This window comes from Miniopterus schreibersii, assembly GCF_964146895.1.
Source record: "Miniopterus schreibersii genome assembly, chromosome: 2".
In the NCBI taxonomy this organism is placed as follows: domain Eukaryota; kingdom Metazoa; phylum Chordata; class Mammalia; order Chiroptera; family Miniopteridae; genus Miniopterus; species Miniopterus schreibersii.
This window is the reverse complement of record NC_138102.1, coordinates 104605967-104628425: the sequence shown is the minus strand read 5'-3', so window position 1 is coordinate 104628425 and position 22459 is coordinate 104605967. Positions and strand designations below refer to the sequence as shown.

At 43.3% G+C, this 22459-nt stretch overlaps 1 protein-coding gene and 1 pseudogene across 2 annotated transcripts in view; one reads left to right on the top strand and one right to left on the bottom strand.

Annotated features, from left to right (window-relative positions):
* Window positions 1–22459, top strand: part of CACNA1C (calcium voltage-gated channel subunit alpha1 C) — a 590073-nt gene that overhangs the window by 11477 nt on the left and 556137 nt on the right. The window lies entirely within an intron of this gene.
* LOC308553562 (L-lactate dehydrogenase A chain pseudogene) lies at window positions 6633–21357 on the bottom strand (annotated as a pseudogene). Its single transcript has 3 exons — window positions 21266–21357; window positions 7423–7742; window positions 6633–7290 (listed from the first exon to the last, which is right to left on the bottom strand). The product of its transcript is annotated as an L-lactate dehydrogenase A chain pseudogene (transcript).

Sequence of the window (22459 nt, the reverse complement as noted above, 5' to 3'; positions counted from 1 at the left end):
CTGAGTGCCCCTCAGTGGCTGCTGTGTGTCTGTGCTGGTGGAGTGTGGTGGCATGGCCTGGTTGGCACGGGGTCTCTGTCTCATTCTTGGAGCTGCCTCGGGGGAGAGCCCAGGGGCCCTTGCCTGCTCCTCACACATATAAAGGGAGGAAAAAATGTGGGAAGAAAAAGAAGCAGTTGGTGGAGAGAATCAGGAAAAGAGGAAGGAGTGGAAGAGAGAGGAGAGGCTGAGTGGCTGGAGCTGTAACCCTTGGTGGGGCTTTTGCTGGCAATTGACAGCCCAGTTTGTAACTCAGGAAGCCCCTTTCCAATCTTGGGATGGTGGTTTTTTTGGTAATTGTTTTACTTAAAAGTAGTAACGTCACCTTACATTTTGACTATTCCAAAATACCTTTTAAATCCTTTTCATATCTACTATTTCATCTGTTCTTAAAAAAAAAAAATCTGTTGAAGTAGTGGGACAAGTCTTATTATTCCCATTTGTTCACATGAAGAAACCTGGACCTAGAGAATCTGGACAACTTGACTGGTTAGGGAAGGAAAAAAACTAGTCAGATTTTTTTTAAAAATCCTCACCTGAAAATATTTTCTCCATTGCTTTTCAGAGAGAGTGAAAGATAGAGAAAGAGGGGGGAGCATCGATGTGAGAGAGACACATCAATTGGTTGCCTCCTGCTCGAACCCCACTGGGGCTGGGGATCGAGCCTGCAATTGAGGTACGTGCCTTGGGTTGGAATTGAACCCAGGGCCCTTCAGTCCATGGCCGATGATCTAACCACTGAGCCAAACCGGCTAGGGCTAGTCAGATTTTTTTGAGTGAATATCTGTATGTTAGACTTTATTGTATGTTTATCCTTGGTGAGCTCACATATATTCTTTCATTTATTCTTTAAAAGAACCCTGTTAAAGTTGGAACAGTGTTTTTGGTGACAGAACAGGCTAGAATCCCCGTCTCTTGACTCTTGGTCCATGTTCTTTTCGTAGCCTGACTGTATCATGTTAGGGCCCTGTGTCCTGACTTATGCACAGATCTCAAAGCCTCATTCTGCTGAACCTGCATGAGCCTGTGCATCTTCTCACCCATACCCAGCTCTCTGGTTGGTGGACTCATCTGGGGCATAAGTGTGTATGTGTGTGCTTCTTTCTCAGATTAACACAGTACAGTATGCTAGGAAAGAAATGCAGGTCAGACACTTCGAAGGCCGATACACTTAGTGTAATGCAACTATTGGTAAATTCCTCCCTCATCGGCTCTGCCTTCACATCCCCTCCCTGGTTCTGCTTACAGGGGTGTCTTGGCCACTGTCCGGAGCTGAAATGTTGCACACTGTTTCTCCAAGGTCAGAGCGTCTGTCGCCATGTCTGGCAGCCCAAGACATCCCAGGGATCTGACTCCACATCCTAGGGGATTGCAGTGACTCAGATCTCATATTTGGACTACAGTGGATAGGATCTTGTGGCTCTGTTTTTCAATTGTTTGAAAGGCAAAAATTTTGACCTATGCCCAGCTGTCTGAAAGACCAGGAGATAAGAAGTCTTTTCCCAGGATAAATTGACTGTGAAATGTCTCTGAAAATGGGGTATCTCGTGCCAGTTGTGATGAAATAATCCTAAATTGTTTGTTTCCCTCCCAGAACTGGGATAGTTAGTCATCCACAGAAAGTTCCTGAGCATCTGCTGTATGAAGGCAGTTTGCTCACAGGGTCTCTGGATTCCAGGAGACCTGGATTCAAGGCTGCTGCCCCTCAATTATCCATTCCTTTGGGAGTGTATATATAATCTGGTAGGAGGTAAGATACACACTCACATACACAGACACATAGATACCCACAACTGTCATAAAAGTCAAGAAATGCTTAATGTTGCAGGAGGTAAAGATGAAAGGCTCATAGGTTTAAAGGAGGGTGATGTAGTCTTAGGGAATAAATGGAGAAAGCATATATGAAGGCGGTAACATAGCCGGACCTTGAAGGATGGACAGTGAGGAAGGGTGGATATTCCCCACAAAGAATGGTAGAGTAACTAATGTGTTGATAAACATATGCATTGAATTCTAGAGGAAGAGTGAGTTTCATTAGAGCACAGGTTATGTGTGCGGGAGAAATGGAAGAGAAGGTTGGAATGGCAGGAAAGGGATAACCTGTGGGGAGCCCTCTTATTGGGCTGAGGAGTTTGCATCCCATTTGGTAGTCAATGGACGGCCCTTTGAAGTGAGTGAGGGACTGGTGTGATCAGACGCTGGTCAGGCAGCAGGCTGGAGGGTGAGGTGGGGGTGTTATGACCGCAGGTAGAGGGCCAGAGCTGAGGCTTTTGCCATAGTCCAGGCAAGAGAGGGAAGGAGGGATTTTTCTCAACAAAAGCAAGAGGGCAAGGGAACCCTTTGCTGTTATCTAGATGGGAAGGGTAGAGGGTGGGTTTGGAGGACAGGTCGAAGATACCCAGCATACATGCGGAATTAAGGTGTTTTTAAAGATGATACTTGAAGCTGTGGAAATGGATAAAAGGAAATGATGAAGAGGCTGAAGACAGAGCTCTTAAATGACAGGAAGGGCATAAAATAGAGGAGATAGTGCCAGAGTGGTCAGGGAAGTGGGAGGAGAGCCTTGCTGCTGCGGGGCCACGGAGGGCAGGGAGAGACGATTGCTGTCAGTGTTGAATGGAGTGGTGGGTAGAAGATGGAAAGGGAGAACACCCCAGTAGATTTGATGATTTGGGTATCATCAGTGGACTCCAAGAGTGGTTCAGAACAATTGTTGTGCAGTCAGACTGCACAATGCTGAGGCATGCTGGGCGTGAAATGGGACGGGGCACCTGTGGACCATTCTTTCAAGAACTTTGACTGTGAATGAAAAAGGAGGGGATGGCTTTGTTGGCACAGAAGAGATTGGAAATGGCAGAGGGGTGGGGGCTATTGATGAGGCAGATCTAGAGGAAGGCAGTAGGCAGTGGGGTCATGGGCAGGAGTGAAAGGTTTAACCTCAGCCAAGGAGGTGGAATTCTGTCTTCAGAAACAGACATGAAGTAGCAGAGGATGAGAAAATACAGAGTGATATTTGGCAGGTAGAACTTATAAAGGAGACATTAGGGGTCACATAGAGGGCAGTGCTGGATCCTAAAAGAAATGAGGGCAGCTGGAGTAGAGTTTGAGCTTGAAAAGAGAGGAAGAGGTAACAGTCAGTAGAAAACTCAAGGGGCATCCCTAAGAAATCACTAATGGTTCCCAAGTCTGAGAGGGAACCCAGCTGAGGTCAGGAGGCATGAGTTAGGGGCCAGCAATGATCAGCATTCTTAGAGAAAGGCTCCCCAGAATAGAGTTTGGCAAAGTGAGATAAGTACAAACTAGGTCGAGAGGGCAAAGGGCTCTAGTTCTATAAGGAGACAAGTGAAGCTAGAGTTGATATGGGAGACTTGAGGTGGCCGATGGGAATGGAGGTCCCAGGACACAGAATTTTAGTAGGATTGGGAGTCTGACTCCTCAAGTCTGCCCCTGTTCACAGATTATTCATCAGAATAGCTGGTTGGCCCCTTGAGGTCTGAGTGGATGTACAAAGGGATGGGTAGACTTTCTTTGGGGAGCATGAGAACAGGAAGAAGAGGGTGAACCTGGGTGGTGGGGATGGTAGAAGCGTTAGAAGGGTCGATGAGGGGTGTATACACGTATGCGCGTGCGTTCATGTGTGCGTGCGTATGTGTAAGAGTAGGCATATGGAAACAGATTTTACTGGCTTCACAATTTGGCCCCCTGAATTTTCTGGGCACTGACACCAAAACAGAGTGCTCTTGGTCTATAGATCTGAGGTTGTGTCTAAGACATGGATGGAAGGAAGCAGGTGATGTCAGGGCTGGTGTAGGAGTGGGTGTCAAACATCAGGCTTTACAGACCATTGCATCATGGACAAGGAGCTTGCACTGCGGGCCTCAGTCATGGTTCAAGAGTAGAAAGGAATGTTCTGGGCAATTCAGATTGGACGTGCCAGCCTATGGATGGTTCTCTAGGGATGACCTGCCTCTATGCTGTTCCCACCCCTACCTCCCCACCCCCCCACCCCCACCAGCCAGGCTTCCCCACCTATGATACTGGCTCTGTAGAACTTGTTAGCCTTGTGGAGCGTTAAGCCTTGTGGTTTTATATCCTTATAGTTATATCAGAATATCCTATTTCTGAGAACAAAACCTTTTATTATTTTTCTCTTTATCCTTTCCCCTCTTATAACCTCACAACAAAAATGTTACAGACCACTGGAAAATCTCTAGTTGGATCCCATTTGAGCTCTGCAATGGTTGGATTTATTTGTAATGAAGAAAAAATATCATGAATGTTTAGTGAATTTTTAGTGCCAAAGTCAATAGCACTATTTGAATACCATGGGAGTATGTTCTTCTGGGTGGCCCCTGAGCTCATTCTTGGTCCAGGAAAGAGTTAATGACTAGGAGACAACCCCAGACTGCCCCAGTCCTTGTCACATGTGGAGGGGTCCTGTTGTGAGGGCAGTGTCAGTGGACTGGAGGGCCTTTCCCAGAGGCAGTAGGGTGGCAGTGGCTGCAAAGGCCTGGCATCTCCAAGGCAGGGAGACTCGGCTCCTGCATTTTCCCTCGGGTTCTTTGTACTAATCATCATGGTAAAATGATAGACAGCCTACTGGCTCCAAGTCCTCCCTCACACTTTCTCTGCCTTTCTTGTCTAGGGAAGTAGTACCAGTTGCCTGTTGCCTGCCTGGGAACAGTGTGTTGTGACAGTCTCTGGGGATCGCCATGGCCAGCCTTGTGGCCACAATTTCACCCTGTCTGACTGGCCTTATCTTGGAAAACCTACTTGCAGAGTTTGGCCTTGTTCTGGTGAACCTCAAGGGCAGTGCTGACCCCAGCTCTATCTCTTGCTGGATCTGAGCAGCAGAAAGCTGTGGGGGTTTCCCTTTTTCTTACTCCAGTGAAAGTTGGGCAGAATGCACTGTTTCCCTCCAGTTGTGGAATGAGCTTGGTCCCCATGAACAGGTTTTCTCAGTGCCACCTGCTGTCACCCTCTAAACATCTGGTCCTAGGCATTTCTTTAGCGTTTGACTTTGAGAGAATGAAGAAGTATAAAAGAAAATCCCAAAGAAGGAAATGACTGGAAGAAAAATGTTCTTGGGTTGGATGAAGCGATGGAATGGGCCTGGTGTTTCTGAGAACGGGGCACAGCTCTTCTTCGAGACATCCACAGGTATCACAGGGTATAGTTTCATTCAGGCACACTTGGCCCACGGACAGCCACAGGCCAGTGTCTCCTACATGGTTCCATTTAGGTCATGGTCTGTTTGAAAGGGAGAGGATGAGATGGCAATAAATGCCATCTAGCTTGTGTTTTTCAGGCTCAGAAATAAATGAACTGAAATTCAAACCAAAGACTGTTAAGGAAAGATTCCTCTAACACTTGTGGGCCAGTGCATGTGTGTGAGACAGAGGAGCAGCAGAGATGAGGGGGAGCAGTGCCACTCACTTGAAACCCTGAAAGACAGCATGTGTCACAGGAGCAGGTGTATCTGGGCACAGGGAGACCAGTGCTTAGATGAACCTCTACCTTTTGCTTTGGTATTTTGATGGAGTCTTTTAACTTCCGCAGATCTGGGGATCTGCTGCCCCCAGTCCCCCAATTAAGAACCTGTTTTTCTTTCAACCTCATTTATCAATGACTATTACCTGAATATTTCAAAGGGATTGATTGAAATACAACAGGAGAATACTTTGTGTGTCTGGTCCTTTATGTATTGCCAGCTGCATGGGGAAATTGTAGTATAGGCTCAAATGCTTAAAGAGTATATCTGAGCTAAGTTTTCTCTAAGCAAGAATGTCTTGGGATGGGGCAGGAAGAGTGTAAAACACTCTGCTGCATGACTTCACAAACATACTGGAGAAAAGGGGCTTTGGGTGTCAGAAGCAGGGGGATGTCCTGTGTATGAAGCTACTGAAAGGGGGTCTTGAATTGCGGTGCTTTTTCTTATATGCAGTAGATGTGTCTAAGAAGGCACACCTGCTCCCCTCCCAAGGAAGTCTTTGTGAGGAAGCTTTATTGCATCTTTCATTCGTTTCCTTCCTTCTGTTTTTTTTGTTTGTTTTTTAAGGTTTATTTGGTGCTTTAGTCGATATCGCACTTATGTCACTTGGATAGTTGGCTGCATTATGTATTTGTTTATGTGTGGGCTTTTCTTTTTTATATTATATGACAATGTATACTATTGTGATACATGTAGTACACAAGGTAAGATTCTTTAGGACAGTTATGCACAAGACATGCAATATTAAATTTATACTTTGGATCCCAGGATGTGATTGATTAGAGGAAAAACAGGACTAGGCATGTTGGGTAAAGGAACCACAAGTAGTTTAACACAGTGAACACATCTAGTTTGAAGGGCAACTGCCGTGTGCACCTTTGGGAGGTGGAACTTTCACACAAGGTAAGGACCATCCAGCATCAGGGTACAGATGCAGGGTTATCTGAACCATTACTATTTCTATCTTTAGGAAACTGATGCTTTTCCTAGGTTGTCTTATTGCTGTGTTAGTCACAGATTAGAAAAAGTGGACAAAATGCACAATCTCCAACCAAAATCCTGTGGTAGCCTAGACAACGAAGTGGTACAACATTAGAAGACTTTAAAACTGCAGCTCTTTCTGGATCCCCCCGAAGTATATCTGCACTCTTCTTCAAACGGGCCTCTTCCTCAGGCGTCAGTCACCTTCACAATGTTGGAGATTCCACTGTGTTCCAAGAAGCACGGACACTAAGGAAGATGTCTTCTTTTATTCCAGAGAGACCCTTAATCATGGTGGAAATTGGATGCACCTGCCTAAGATTCTTCATTATACTTCCTGCCAAATCTGCCACAGATAGTCCAGTGGCCCAAGATGTGTAGCTTTCCAGTTTGATCACCTCATAAGCACCATCAACCATCTGCTCATGAACTTGTTTCCACTGTTCCTTATCTGAGTCAGTGCCTGAATCGGGGCAGATTCTTCAGGGAGACACCAGGAACATTCAGTTCACTCCATACAGGCACACTAGAGTCGCCATGTTCCCCAAGGACCCACCAGTGACAGCTTAATGGGTGAACCGCAAGCCTTTCCCCTGTTATGTAACAGAAATGGGCTGAATCCATATTGCAACCACTGCCAATAACATGGTTTCTGAGAAAGCCGCTTATCTTCTAAGCCACATTGGTCACGCTATCCACTGGATTGGAAATTAAGCAATTTGTAGCTGGGGTGTATTTTACAACGTTAGGAATGAAGAATTTAAAGGTGTTCACATGTCCTGGCCACACGGAGAGGACAGCTAGATGCTCCACGCACTTCTTCCCTTAGCTGATTTTAACCTATATCGTTTTCCTGTAATGAACAATGAGAATAACACACACAAAAATAATAATATAGATGTTCATATTACGCTGGACCAAATCAAGATGTTGTTCTCCTTCTTGATGATGTTCCCCCAGATGTGGTAATAACCAGATTGGAGTTCGTGGTCACATTATATAGTCTTTGCCAGAAACAGTTTTTGGTGTTCCAAGGGAAAGGCTGCCATGTTGGAGATCCAACATCTCTCCCTTCCGTTTGTCTTCTATGACATCAGGAAGAGCAAGTTCACCTGCCAAGTCACAGGCCATGCCAACAGCACCAACCCCAATGACTGATCTCATTCTGGGGCTTTGTTTTTCCTTATGAAGATTCACAACCAGTTGCTCCTTGAGAGTTGCCACACTGGACCTAGATCCGAAAGGAATCAGGGTGCACAGTGCACAGCGGGTGGGTGTCGGTGGCACACAGTATTGGATCCCGTCCCCTGGTGGCCAGTGCTGGGCTACCCCCCTTCTGTTTCTTGTTTTTTTTCCTCCTAAATACTGAAGCATGTATTTTGTATTTCTTTCAGCCGTGGTCTTTAGTGGTAAATTTCCTCAGTCTTTGTTTGAAATTGTTATTTTTTTGTCCTAACTCTTCAGTGATGGTTTAATCAGGTACAGAATTCTGTGTTAGCAAATATCTTCCTTCAGTAATTTGAAGATAGTCCATTATCTTCTGGATTCTACTGTTGCTGATGAGAAATCAGTATAAGTCCGAATCAATATTCTGACTTTTAAAAAGATGTTCTTTTTGTCTTTTGTGTTATGCCATTTTACAATGTTGTTTTAATAACAGAGATTTAAATAAAACAACCTTGCTTGAGACTTGATGAGATACTTCATTCTAAGGATTCACCTCATTTACCAGTGCTGGAAAATTCTCAGGCATTTAAAAATATTGCCTCTCCCTCAGTCTTTTTCTTTTATTCTTCTGGAACTCTCTTATTAAACTGTGTATTGGTCTTTCTCATTTTACCCTTCCTCTTAAATACTCTTTCATAGCCTGTATTTCATTGTCTCTCTTTGCTGCATTCTGGGTGATATCTTCAGTTCTGTCTTCCTATTCTGTCTTCCATTTTTTCTTCCTTTGTATCTAACCTGCTGTTTAATCTTTAATGCTTTTTATTTTTAATGACTATTTTATTTCTAAGTTATATTTTGTTCTTTTTCAAATCTTTTTTTTTAATAGTCTATTTTTTTTCCTTCATGGTTTTTCTCCCATAGTTTAGATTGTTAATCATTTTAAACATATGTGTGTGTGTGTGTGTGTGATACTTATAGTCTGTTTTAGATTATTTTATCTATTTCAGCCCTTGAAGAATAGCTATCCTGTTTCTCGTCTCTGCTGACTTTCACTGATGGTGGATCCTTATGTGACATATAAAATTTCTGAGTGTGAGCCCATCTTCTTTATGAATTTTCCCCCATTAGGGTCTGAGGACCCCAAATTGTGGAGGGTTGCATTTGCCTCCAGTGGGCAATCTTAGTGGCTTCTCTGGTCTATAAACAATTTTAATATTAGCTTCTCAACTTGGAGTGTCCACAGCATACTTACTGGTGCTTTAATATTTCATGAGAAAAAAAATGTTCACACCCAGGATCTCAGCCAGAGACAAGTGGAACATGTATATAGTATGGGCCGACTCATATAAACAGGAAACATTTCTATTTTTCTATCATTGCTGCATTCAGACCTGCTCTGTTAGATCTTCCTTTCCATTTTTTTCCATATCATCTCAGGCCTATGTTAGCTTTCCACTCACATTCAGTTATTAGAACAGTCCTGTTAGTCCTTTTAATAATAATTGGGACTCATTTTATAGATATTAAAAGTCCATACACTGCTTCAGGCCTTACCCATGGCTTTCAGATTTATATGGGGGAAGAGGGTTATGTCCTACTTTTTTCTTTCTTCTAGTTCTCCCACTCCTCCCCTACTTTCGTCTTCCAGGATTAGGGCAGTGGAGAGGGACTTAGAGGAAACAGGGCTAAAGTCTTTCTCCTTGGTGCTGTTTTGCCTGATGTTGGCTGGCCATCATTTTCTACCATGGTAGCCATCCCAATACTGTCTCTTTCTTAGGACACCTTTGTGGGTTCTTTTAAGGTCCCCTTGGGGTCCTTTATACCTCTGTTCCCCATGTGGGTGATGTGGTCTCTGCCAGACCTCTTGTGAATTGCACAGCCTCTTCTGCTGAGGCAGCCCTCTTGGGTGGAATATTTTTACAGTGACTTGAATCCGGCCACCGCATGTGTCATCAGTCCAGCAGAGGCTTCTGTATTTAGCTAAAAGTTGGAGTTGCAGGCTGTCTTCCATTGTTGCCCTTTCTCCCTGTCCTGTCAGCACAGCTGCTCCTAATCTCCTGGAGAAGTTTCCAGGCAGGAAGCAGGCACCCTCCAGACTCTAAACAGCATGGTTCATGCTTTCCCAAGAATAGCGCTCTGCTCTGGTACTCCAAGGTGGGCATTAGGCTGGGGGTGAGACTCTGGTTTCCCATCATTCCATCCCGTTGTCTAGAGAGGCTCCCCTTGGTGCCCACTTCACTTGGCTTGGTAGGAGGTTGGGGGAAGCACACTGTGCCTCGGCCCAGCCCTTACTACCTCCAGGATGCCTATGTTTCTAGTCCTTTTATAGACGCTGTGTGGGGTGGTGGAGGAAGGGGTCAAGGACCAGTGTGGCTACCTTGTTAGTCCTGCTGCCCAGTGCCTCTGTTGTCTGAGGGATACTTCTCACTAATGGTTCTTAGGTTTGGGGCTTTAGCTGGAATTCTGAGACAAGAACAGTCCCAATCAGCATCTGGTGATCCACATTTTCTTATCTCTTCCTTGGGAAGGTAGGCAGAGGTTTTAGACCCCCCCCTTTTTTTTTTTTACTGAGAATCAATTGTTCCGGGTTCTCAGGTGTATGCCAGGGTCTCAGTAACCCCTTTGGCTTTGTGGGTCCCCAAGCTCTTTCTCCTGTTTTGTGTAGGGGTTAGGAACCCACTCCTGGCCTGTGGGCCTTTCAATCCCATACCCTCCAGAGCCATCACAGCTGATCGTATCCCAGCTCATTACTCAGCTTTAAGTTCTCTCTTCCTTCCTGGGACTGAGGAATTCCCTTTCTTTTGTGCTCAGCTCATATTGTTCGGCATTTCTTTGCATTATGAAAAGAATGAATTCCCCATTTCTTGGTGGTCTAAACTTGGCCTGCCCTGTTGCCAGAAGTGGAAACTTGTATCTGTACTGTATAGGCCACTAGTAATACTTCTATTTCCATCACAAGGATGTTGTGAGGACACGTAAGGTCATGGATGTGGACATGCTTTGAAAGTATTGATCCATTTATGGGGACAGGATTATTATAAGTATACCTCTGTCTGGTTTGTTAATCCATTCTCCTTTGGAATGGACATTTAGTAAATCTATGTTTATAGGGGGAAACTCTTACAAACTAATGAGACATGATGATATCCAATAGTTTATACCTCCTTTAACTGTCACTTCTCATTTATGGCACCTAATGATTTCTAGTCTGTCCTTTGGGATTTACTCATTTAGAATATTTTGAACTGTCAGAATCCATTATTCTTTTTAATATCATTAGGCTTAAGAAGTATATATTAGATATTAATTAAAGATATATTTGGTACATTAGGTGTCTGTTAGGTAAATTATGTGTATTAGGTTTATACCAGGTACATCAGGCTGATTCATTCTGCTTCCTTCATGAAGGGAGCCAAAGACAGGACAGACTGTCAGTCATCAGTCAGCCAGTCAGTGGTAAGGAGTGCTTACTATGAGTTTGGCACTGTAATAGCCACTTGGCAGAGGGCATAAACAAACATAACCAATTTTTGACAACTGTGTATTAAGTACTAGATACCAGACAGACACAGTGCTAGATACATTGATGAATGAAACAGCCGGGCATCTGCCCTCCTGGAGCTTACATTGGAGCCTTTGGTTGAGCTGCGTTTGAATTTCTCAGTGGTGATAACATGGTACACTGTTGCAACCACACTTGTTTGAGAAATGAATGGCAACCCCACTTGAGAAATGAATGAATCCTTCAGACTCAGTTTTTCATGGAGTTGAGACCGTAATCCCATCAAGGACTAAGTTGTTTTTTTTTTTGGTGTAAAAAAATACCTAGTTTAGGAGTTGAGCAGCTTTTGGGATAAGGGGGTCAAACAGTGTGAAAGATGATGCTGTGGGTTTGAGTTGCTATCTCTGTGTCACTGAGGTATATCTCTGATTGTCATCTCCCCTTTCTGTACCCTTCCCATTGCTATGGAGCTTTCTCATGTCACCCTCAGGAATCCAGGGTTCTTTGTGTTTACCTCTCCTTCTCTCTGTGAAGACGTACTCGCAGATAAAAGGCTCAGATCCCTCACAGAGCCATGCAGCACCGTCCCTGCTCATCCTGGCAGTCACAGGCATGCCTTGGGTGGGCTCTACGTCCCAGGAGGCCAACTGCATTGAGAAGGTGAGAGGACAGTGGTTTCTCCAGGAGTAGGGCCACCTGGACCCTGCTCAGAGGGAGGCTAGAATCAACTATTTACATTTTTGTGTAAATTCATTTTATTTCCTCTCTGAAGTATTTTCATGTTCAGTCTTTTGTCTAATTGTGAAATGAAAGACTTGGTGTTTTCCCTAGGAATTCCAGTTGTCAGCAAATAAGTTCAGGAGGAATTAGTAAGACTAAATCATTCTATGGATGATTTTCCTAAGCTCGTGGTTTCAACTAAATCAGGTAAAAGATACATCTCTCTCTTTTTTTAATGTTTTTCTAAAAAAATTATCTTTATTGTTGAAAGTATTACAGATGTCCCTTTTTCCCTCCATTGATCCCCTCCACCGGCATTCACCTCTCCCCCCCCCCCCCGCCCCGCCTTCTCCACACTATTGTCTGTGTTCATAGGTCATGCATATATGCATATAAGTTCTTTGATTAATCTACTCCCCCCCCCCCCACTCCTGCCTTCCCTCTGAAATTCGTCTGACTGCTCCATGGTTCTATATGCTCCTTGGCACTAATTCAGTGCAACAGGGATCCCCAATTTGGGATGCATCAAAGAAGGCAACTTAACTCAGTGCAAATAGCGCAGTTGTGATACAGCATGGCCATGAAATCAGCACCGCTGTGAACAGCTCAATAGTGTTACAGCTCAATTATGAAGCAGCATGGCTGGGGAACAGCACTGTTGTGAGAGGACCCTGGGGTGAGGCACCTCTCCAGCTTCAGCCCAGGAAACACAATCTTCAGCCTTTGGTGGAAAGAGGGAAGCTGACTTATATAGACAGAAGTCCCCACCCTTGGTCACTGATTGATTGGTCCTTATGCAAATGAAGGCTCCAAATCCTTGCAGTTTGATTGGCCCAAAAGGCACTGTCCTGATTGATCAGAATGGAGCCTCTCTGATTGGTTGATGAAGATGATGATGGGCGTATAGCTGCGCAGCTCTGATTTGACAGGGAACATCTCAGTCCTGTTGGTTGAAATACAGTTTCAGGAACTCTTCTGTTAGGGCTGGCTCAGATGGCAGGAACACAGTCCAGAGGAAGGCAGTTCTGTGCGGGAGGCAGGCAGCTCAGTGCAGGCTTCTCTCTGAAGTGCAGTTTGAGGGAGAGGCCCCTGTTAGAAATGGCCGGTAGGCTGTTTTTAAATTTGAGGCCAGTTAGCCACCAGGAACCCTTCTCCGTAGGTATCTTCTTAGGGTCAGCACATCTGAGATTACAGATAGGTTTAAGGTGCTGTGCTGATTTGGGACTGGTGACGGCTGCCTAGAGTGCTGCGTGTTGAAAGGATTCTGAACTGTTGCCTGAGCTCAGGGGAAAGGGTGCAGTGGGTGATTAGTGATGTCTGCCACTGACTCAGGATGGAGGTGAGGCATGTAGCACACCGACTGTTTTGGCCATTTCTTGTAGAGATGAGCATGATACTTAGGTTGTCTTTTGTTTAGCTAGCTGATTCGATCAGTGCGTCACACAAATAGCCAATTTAGTGGGGAAAAAATCAGCTGAAATATGTGTTTGGTATAAAGTAGAAACAAAAAGAAAAAGTTAACTATTTTATAAATCCTGCTTTTCACTTTTTATTCAGCTAAGTTGGTAAATCATAGACATATTTTTAAAGGTGATTTAAATCTGAGGGCTACATTTCTGGTCTAACTTTCCTGAAGTAGTCACTAGATAGTACTTTATAGTTTCATTATACTGTCCTTCTAAATATTTCCAATACGTTTCACACTTATTATTTTATTTTATTCTCATGTGGTCCCTGTGAGAGATTTGTTGCTAGTACACGGATGGGGAAACTGAAGCTCAAGATGATCTGACTTGCTAAAGGTTGTCATGAGCAGGTGAGGATTGGCCCTGATCCCTGGCCTTCCTCCTCCTTACCATGAACTTTCTGTGACTCCTCCGGGTCTCTAGGAAATTTCCATCTAATTGATTATTGTTGATATCTTCACCGTGGGGCAGGAGACTAAGTTGCCAAGTGACTCAAAATGGCATCTTTGCTCTGCTTAAGAGGTTGCCTTTTTAGCAGCAGGCTGATGAATTAGACCCCACTGCTTCGATAAAATACTTTGGGGTTTATAGGATGGAAAATTTTGTTTGGAAATGAAAATAACCCATAGTCATTTGTACCCTGAAGTTGTCAGCTGATGCTGTCTGAGTCACCCCTCACCATATTCCGGCACCCACTGGGGGGGCCTCCCTGAGGTTCACCTAGAGTGGTCTTGGCCATATTTGGCTTTCTAGAGCTTGTTGGCTTTGGAAGTGCTTTTCAACCTGCCAGCACCCAAGTGGAGACCCAGATCAGCGTGCATTTAAATGGTCAGGCTGTAGAGAGAGCTCAAGTGGAGACATCCAAGGGATGTGGGGCCATTTAGTTAACATAAATCAGCTCTCTGAGCGTGAGTGTCTTAATGCATTCCTTTGGTTATAAACAGTTTAGTGTCTTGACAGCCAACATCTTCTCACCCTGGCTCGTCCGAGCCCAGACCTCCATTTGGATTTGTTTCTATAATCAGGGACTTTGATGATTGCAAGGGGTGGTAAGGAGGGCTTTCTGAAGCATAATAAGCTATTGTGTAGGGCTTTTCCTCCCGGAGTGTTTGTGCTCAGTGGGTGCAGGCAGACTCTCTCTGCCCTCACTTATTGCTCCCAGTGGCACTTTGCTAAGTACATCACGTATACTATCTCATTTAATTCTCACTTCCAATTCATGAGGTAGGAACTACTATTAACCCCATTTTACAGAAAAGAAAACTGAGGTTCAAAGAGCTTAGGTAATTTGTCTAAGACCACACAGCTAATGAATGGTAGAGCTGGAATTTGAACTTAGCCTGTTTTCTGAGCCTTTGCTCTTAAAAAGCCCTGCCATGATTATATTGTTTCTTTTCTAATTTGGATAGTTTGCTCTTGGACTTTTGAGATTCTTCTTGGTAGTTTAAATAGCAGCCCCCATGCTGGCAGAACAAGCCTGCGGATCTGCTCAGACTCCTCTGGCAGGAGGAAGCTCGGGTTAGGAATGTGTGTCATCGTGGAAGTGGTGTCAGCATGATGGCCTGGTCCCAACCTCAGATTTAGACCAACGAGAACCAGGGTCCCAGAGTCTTGGTTTGTGCTCTGCTCCAGGTTTCCCCTGGGAGTGTATATGCCAGGGCTTGTGCCTGGCAGGGAATCCGTTTTGGTATAAACAGCAGTTGGTATATTTAGAAATAATCTCTAGGGACTGTCATATGTGTTTATCTGCATGCTCAAGAGATAAAAGTCAGGGAGGTGGGTCAGTAAGAAAATGCTTGGATTGACATCCAGTTGACACAATGGCTCTTTCCCAGGGATACAGAGCAGACTGATACATAGTGCCTATTTTTGGGTCTGTCTTTTATCAGTTTGGAATTGTCACTATCTGCACTGCAGTAAAACAAGACTAGCCTGGGTCTGCCTTTCTTGACTTGAAAAACGTCATCACACAGGCTTGCCTTAGTTTTAGTTTTTTCCCAGCACATGTCGTGGGACTCTATTTTCTCTCCCCAACCCACCCGCAGATGTAACTTTCTGATTCACTGTCTCATTTAGGGCAGAAACTTGGAGAGTAATGTCAAGAGGGGCTGTTTTCACTTTGGATATTACACATACTTGATGTTCTTGCTTTGAATGTATTCCAAGAGGATACAGTAAATAAAGGAGTATGCACATGTCTATGCAGACGCTCATGTGGAGTCTGCTGCTTTTGGGGATAAACCACATTTCTTTTCCTTCTCTCTTGCTCTCCCTTGCCCTCCCTCGCTCCTCCTTCCTGCCTGCTTTCCTTCTTTCCTTCCCTCCACTCTCTATATTTTTTACATCAGGTTTATTGATGCATATTTTACATATGCTGAGGTTCACCTTTTATGTATACAGTCATGTAACACAATAGTCAGGATATAAATCCTTTATAAAGTTTCCTCATACCCCATTTATTCAGTACTCTCTCCATCCAAGGTCTTTGACAACCACTGATCTGATTTCAGTTATTTATATTTTGCCTTTTCCAGAATGAATAAATGATAAATGAAATCATGTAGTACATAGGTGATGTGAGTGGCAGGCTAGATTTGGCACATGGGTGAAAGTTTTCCAATCCCTCTTTTAACAGATCAGCTAGAAACGTATTCTTCTATTTTACATAGCATTTACCCAAGAGAAATACAAATACACGTCCATGTAAGGATCTATACAAGAAAATATATAATAGCCTGATTCCTAACAGCCCTAAACTGGAAATCACCCGAATGTCCTTCTATTGTGAATGGGGAAACGTTGCAGAACATCCACAGAATGGAACACCAGTCAGTAATGGGGAACAGAAGGACTGATTTACTCTACAACATGATTGTGCCTCTAAACCTTCCACCATATTTTTAATTCAATAGACAAAACATTTTTCCAAGGGGGTAGAAAAGGGCAACAGAGATTATAGCTCTAGCACCATGTATTTTGCAGTCATAAAATTATTTACCTCTGGCTTTTCTTCCAAGTTTGATTCCCATTTATTCTAGAGTCAAAAACACTGACATTGAGACCAATGCTGATTTCTGTAAGATGATTCAATTAAAATGAACTCCTGTTTATATAATAGGACTTCTTAAGTGGGGTATCTGTTAGGAAGGCCCAGGAAACCTGTTCTTGGTACATGCAGCTGCTGTGTCTGAAGGATACAGGGTTGTGTGCTACAGTACGTAGTTTTCACTGGAAGGGAAATAAAAAAATGGAGTGTGGACCAACCACCCATGGAATCCAGGAGAGGGACAGAAGTGCTCGCAAGACAACGTGATCTGGAACAGACTCTGGACTAGGTTTATGTTATGTGAACTAGCTGAAGTTTAATGTTTAGCAACGAGGCTGACCAGTGTTCAGTATAACATGAACATGCTGCCCACTTGAAGAGTGAGTGGACTTTGATTTAGGATGTGTACCTTTTATGATCATTTGGGAAATTTAATTTAGGTACAACTAATTGTGTGTGTGTGTGTGTGTGAGGTTGGTGAGAGTTTTGCACTTTTGTTTAAATTTGAACATTAGCCAACCTTCTAGGCAAGTGTTTTGTATTGGGGATATATCACAATAAAAGTGATTTTGGGGCTCAGGATTTGCAATTAATTGTAGATATATCTTTTATTTCACTTCTGCCTTTTTCAAGAGAAAGGGGAGATATTTATGTATGGGTAGTCTAAGGTACATGATGTTATATATTATCATTTAAAAAATTTCTTTTAACTTTTTTAAGAGGAAGGGGAATGGTTTTGGCTTGCATGGGTTGAGTTGGGGTTTAGAAATAAAAATAGCCATGCTTCATTGAATCTCTAGTGTGTGCTAGTTCTTATATCAGGAACTTCATGTGAATTGTGTAATTTAAGTCTCAAAACAGTCCTGTGTCATAGATAATGTGTATTTTAACTGCACAAAAGAGAGAATAGGTTCAAAATAGCCAAATCCATGGTGAATGAGAGTTATTATGGCCTCGTAAGATTTGGGGCAGCTGGAATGGAGCCCTTGCATAAGGCACAGGACTTTAAAGAGCTTCCTGTTCAAGAAAGGGAGATGAGAACAGCCCTGTTTACTGGTCTAGCAGATAGTAAAGAAGCGTACTGTCTGTCCTGGAGCTTGCTGTCCCACATGTGAGAGAGACTGTGTGCCTGTATTGCTCACAGGTATGGAGCCTGACTTCATGCTACTTGCCTTTTATAGGAACTTTAGGATAAAAAAATTGTCATTAAAAATGATATCCTGGACATCGAAAATGTGACATATACTGTTATAAACTAAATTGTGTCCCCCCAAATTTATAAATTGAAGCCCTAAGTGATGGTACCTGGAGATGGGCACTTTGGGGGTGATTAGGCTTAGATGAGATCATGACGGTGGAGCTCCCATGGTGGAATTAGTGCCCATGTAAGTAAAGACAGCAGAGCTATGTGAGGACATCCCTAAGCCAGGAAGAGAGCTCTTGCCAGAAGTCAGTCAGGCAGGCTCCTTGATTTTGGACTTCTAGCCTCCAGAATTGTGTCAAAATACATTTCTTTTGGTTAAGTCACCTCGTCTATTGTATTTTGTTATGTCAGCCCAAGCTGACTAAGACACATACAATGGAATATTATTCAGCCTTAAAAAGATGGAAATCCTGCCATATATGGCAACATGGATGAACCTTGAGGACATTATACTAAGTGAAATAAGCCAGATACAGAGATAAATACTGCATGATTCCACTTATACGAGGTAAGGGGAGTCGTTCAGTCAGCATAGAGTTTCAGTCATGCAAGATGAAAGAGTCCTAGAGGTCTGCTGCGCAACAATGGGCACATAGTTAACACTACTGTATTGTACACTTAAAATGGTCGGGATGATAAATACTATGTGTGCATTTTTACCACAATAAAAACACACCTAGATGGAGATAATTAATATGCATATGACTCCTCAAAAATAAACACAAACAATGCTGAAGCAGAGTTCTACAGTTCAGGGCCCTCAGCACTTTCATAAAACAAGCAATCCTGGTTGAAGAGGAGCTAACAGTAAAACTTATAAACTTCATAACAAAATAAACCTCTATGAGGAAGAGTCAGCAGTTATAACAGGCATGAGAGTTAATGCCCTAAGAACTAAAGTAACAGGACAATTTGAGGAGACTATAAAATAATCTGTTTAAGAAGTTAAAAAAGAAAAAAAAGAAATAGCAAAATAAAAGAATAGTACTCTCTGAAAAAGGAAATTTGAGAAAAGGGCCTAATAGTTCTAGAACTGAAAAACAACAACAGCCATTGAAATAAAGAACTTACTGAATGGGCGAAACATCAGGTAAGAAATAGTAGAAGATAAAATCTGTGACTTGAAGTTAGACCTGAGGAACTTGCCCAGAATTTAGCACTGAGAGATAAAGTATTGAATCTATGAAAGAGCAATTGAGAGAATTGAAGGACAGAATGAAAGTTTCAATATATGTCTAAATGGAGTTCTAGGAGATAGTAGAGAGAATGGTGAAAAAGCATTGCTTTAGAAGATAATGCCAAGAGCATTCCAAAATTTAAGAAAGATATTGATTTTTAGATTGTGGCAGCACCCTGAGTATTGAGTAGGGTAATTAAAATATATCTACATCTAGACACTCAATGTAGAAACTGCTGAAATGTTAAAGAAAATGAGAAAATCTTAAAAGCAAGCAGGGAGAAAAGACAGATCATCTGTCTACAAACAGCAGACTTCATCAACCACAATAGGGGCCAGAAGACAATGAAGTAATATCTTCGAAGTGCTCAGTGAATACCAAACTAGAATTCTATACAAAGCTAGATTGTCATGCAAGAGTTAGTATGAAAAGACATTTTTCATATAAACAAAGATGGAGAGCACTTACCTCTAAAGTGATCCTTGATGAGAGATCTACCCCCAACAAATTTTTAATAAAGCTTTCTCTCTTTCTTTCTCTCTCCTCCCCCTTCCCCCTCCCTTCCCCCTTCCCCCTCCCTTCCCCCTCCCTTCCCCCTCCCCTCCCCTTTCCCTCCCCTTTCCCTCCCCTTTCCCTCCCCTTTCCCTCCCTCCCTCCCTCCCCTCCCCTCCCCCTCCCCCTCCCCTCCTCCCCTCCCCCTTTCCCTCCCCCTCCCTCCCCCCTCCCCCTCCCTCTTCCTTCCCCTCCCTCCCTCCCTCCCTCCCCCTCCCTCCCTCCCTCCCTCCCTCCCTCCCTCCCTCCCTTCCTTCCTTCCTTCCTTCCTTCCTTCCTTCCTTCCTTCCTTCCTTCCTTCCTTCCTTCCTTCCTTCCGATTTAGCATGATTTGAAAATAAGGAGTTAAACATTGAACAACAATAAGGTAGAAGATTAGCAATAGGTGGGGGTGGGTGCAAATATCAGAACTTAATGCATTCTAAGGTCCTGATATTTTTCAGAGGAATAATAAACTATTATTTAAAGTATTTCCTAATTTATAACAAAAAAGAAATATCCAGACGTTGACCTTTGGACACCCATCATTATCACTAGAATAACAACCAACATATACTAAATTCTTACTGTGTGCCAAGGTATTTCATTTATGTTATTTCATTTAATCTCACAGCAACCATATTAAAAAGGTCACGTTCCCATTTTGAGAGGTAAGGAAACGGGGCATATTAACCTTTGTATTCCCAGCCCTCACAATAATATACGGCAGTAGTACGTGCTCTGGAAACATGGGTGAGCCAGACCAAGCGGAGGTTAAAACGTAGTCAGCGGTTAGCCCACGTCACAGTATTAAAAAAGTGGTAAAGCCGCTGTCCTGACTCCATGTGCTCTGCCCTCATTATTTGCTTCTCTGGGTGAGCGGCTTCCTGTAAATCGATGCCTCACTTTGCCCTCTCATGCATTCTGTGGTCTGCCGTGTGACATGTGCCATTCAGACCTGATGCCCCGGCTGTGTTTTTACCGTGTGTCACGCAGATGGACAGAGTCTCTTGGTCTTTGTTTTGTTTTCACAAGCCTGTCTCTCCCGGTTTCTGTGTGGTACTCAGACAACATCGCTGGCACTGTGTTGCTAGGAAATGCAATAATCATCATAGCATTTAGAGCGTGCACCGTCTCTCCTCCCCCCTCCGACACCTGCCTTTACCATCTGTTCAGGATGCCCACTGCTGCTGCTGCAGTACCTTGACCCTGTGCCTCCCTGTGGATCCCAAATCTCGGCTTTCTTTAACCAATGAATTACCAGTGAGAAAACCAGCACCTGGGGTTGCTAAGCTACACTGGATCCTATTCTAGTCACACACTAGAGAATCTCCCCCCCCCCCCCCCCCCCAAATTAACTGGTTAAGTCTGTGAGATAATTTTGTTGTTTGCCTCTTTGGTGTGTTTAATCATGGACTGTACTGTTTGGTTTCCTGAATTGCCAGTTGCTTTCAGGCTAAAACAGGTAGTCCCACATCACAGAATGGGGTTACGCATAGAATGAAAGGGAAGCTCTGAATGTATTTAGGTTCCCATTACTGGCTTCTCATACAATGTCATCATCTTTTTGAGGATCTTTTTTTCTTCCTTCCTTTTTTGGTGTGCATTTGGGTAGACCTGACATCAAATCCATCTCAGAGGGGTTTACACTGCCTGTGTTAGCAGGCCTGGTGGACAGATGGTATCTTAAAGGCAAACTAAGACTCTTGGTTTGCTGCTGATGGGGATGTGGGCTCCTCTAATCTCTCTGCTTTTCCACAAAGAGGCCCTGACTCCAGATCCCATCAGTACCAGGGCAGCCTATGTTGTTGAGGCCCATGTGCTGTGGTTTTGTGGCTAAGACAAAGCATTCCAGTTTCCCCAGGGTGGCCAGGCTATACTTTTCTTAGGGAGACATCTTGAGGCAGGTGGGAACAGCATCCACTTGCAGTTGGAGTTACTGAGTTCCTGACTCCACCATGTCAGATGTGGCTTTGGGAAAGCCTTTGATCTTCAGTTTCTTCAGCTGTAAATTCAGGGTATTAATCTCCATGTTATAAAGAGAATTGAGTGAAATGATAACATGAGAAAATGCTTTGTAAACTGTAAAACACAGTACAAATATAAGGCATTATTACTCTCAGTGCTTGGAGAATGGACTGTAGGAGTTAATGGCCCTTGGTGTACCATATTTCAGTGCCAAGAATGAGAACTATCAATAAATATTGATTAATGATGAAGTAGAGAAGCTGTTGGACTGAGTGTGGAAGCCAGGGCTTTATGTATGAAATGCATGCATTCATTCAGTCATTCACTGAGCATATGTACTGAGAGCTACTAAACGCTGTGCACTGGGGATATAAGTGAACAAGACAAATGGAATCATGGTTAATGTTTTCTCACCAAGTTAGAAATATATGTTGTGTTTTTTTCTAGAAAGTTAAGTTCATTTAATACAGGGCAGGACAAAAGTAGGTTTACAGTTGTTCATATGGAAAGTAATACAATAATTAATAATAATACAAGAATAAACTCTGTGTTTCGAGTACTCACAACTGTAAACCTGCTTTGGCCCCACCTCGTATAAAGCATTGTCCTTTATGCTCATAATATGTCTGCCCTGCCCTTTCGTGTTAAGTGTCTTACATTTTGTGAAATGATAATAGTAGGTGGTAGTTGATTTTTGAAAAATTTCTCACATAGTAAATTCAAAATAGGTGTTACTGGTCCTTGAAATCTAAAAGCTTAGGAACCACTGATCCAGCCCAACCTTCCATCCCATGCAGAAGTCTCTGGCATTCTTAACAAGTAGGCATCTAACTTCTACTTTGATAATTCTAGGGAAAGGAGCCTCACTCACTCCACAGAACAGCCGTCCCATTCTAGTTTTGAACAGCCTTTATCTTTTAAAATAAGATAATGTTGAAATCTGACACCCTGTAACTTCTGCGCATTCATCTTACTCCTTCCATCTGGAGCAAACAAAATGCATTTTTACTCCATATTATTTAGCCCTCCAGATTCCTGAAGCAAGCCACCTGTTCCTTTTAAACATATTTTCTAGGGTTTTTGTCCTCACTTTTTAAAAAATCCTTGCCTGAGGATATGTTTTATTTTATTTTATTGATTTTAGAGAGCAAGGGGGAGAGAGGGAG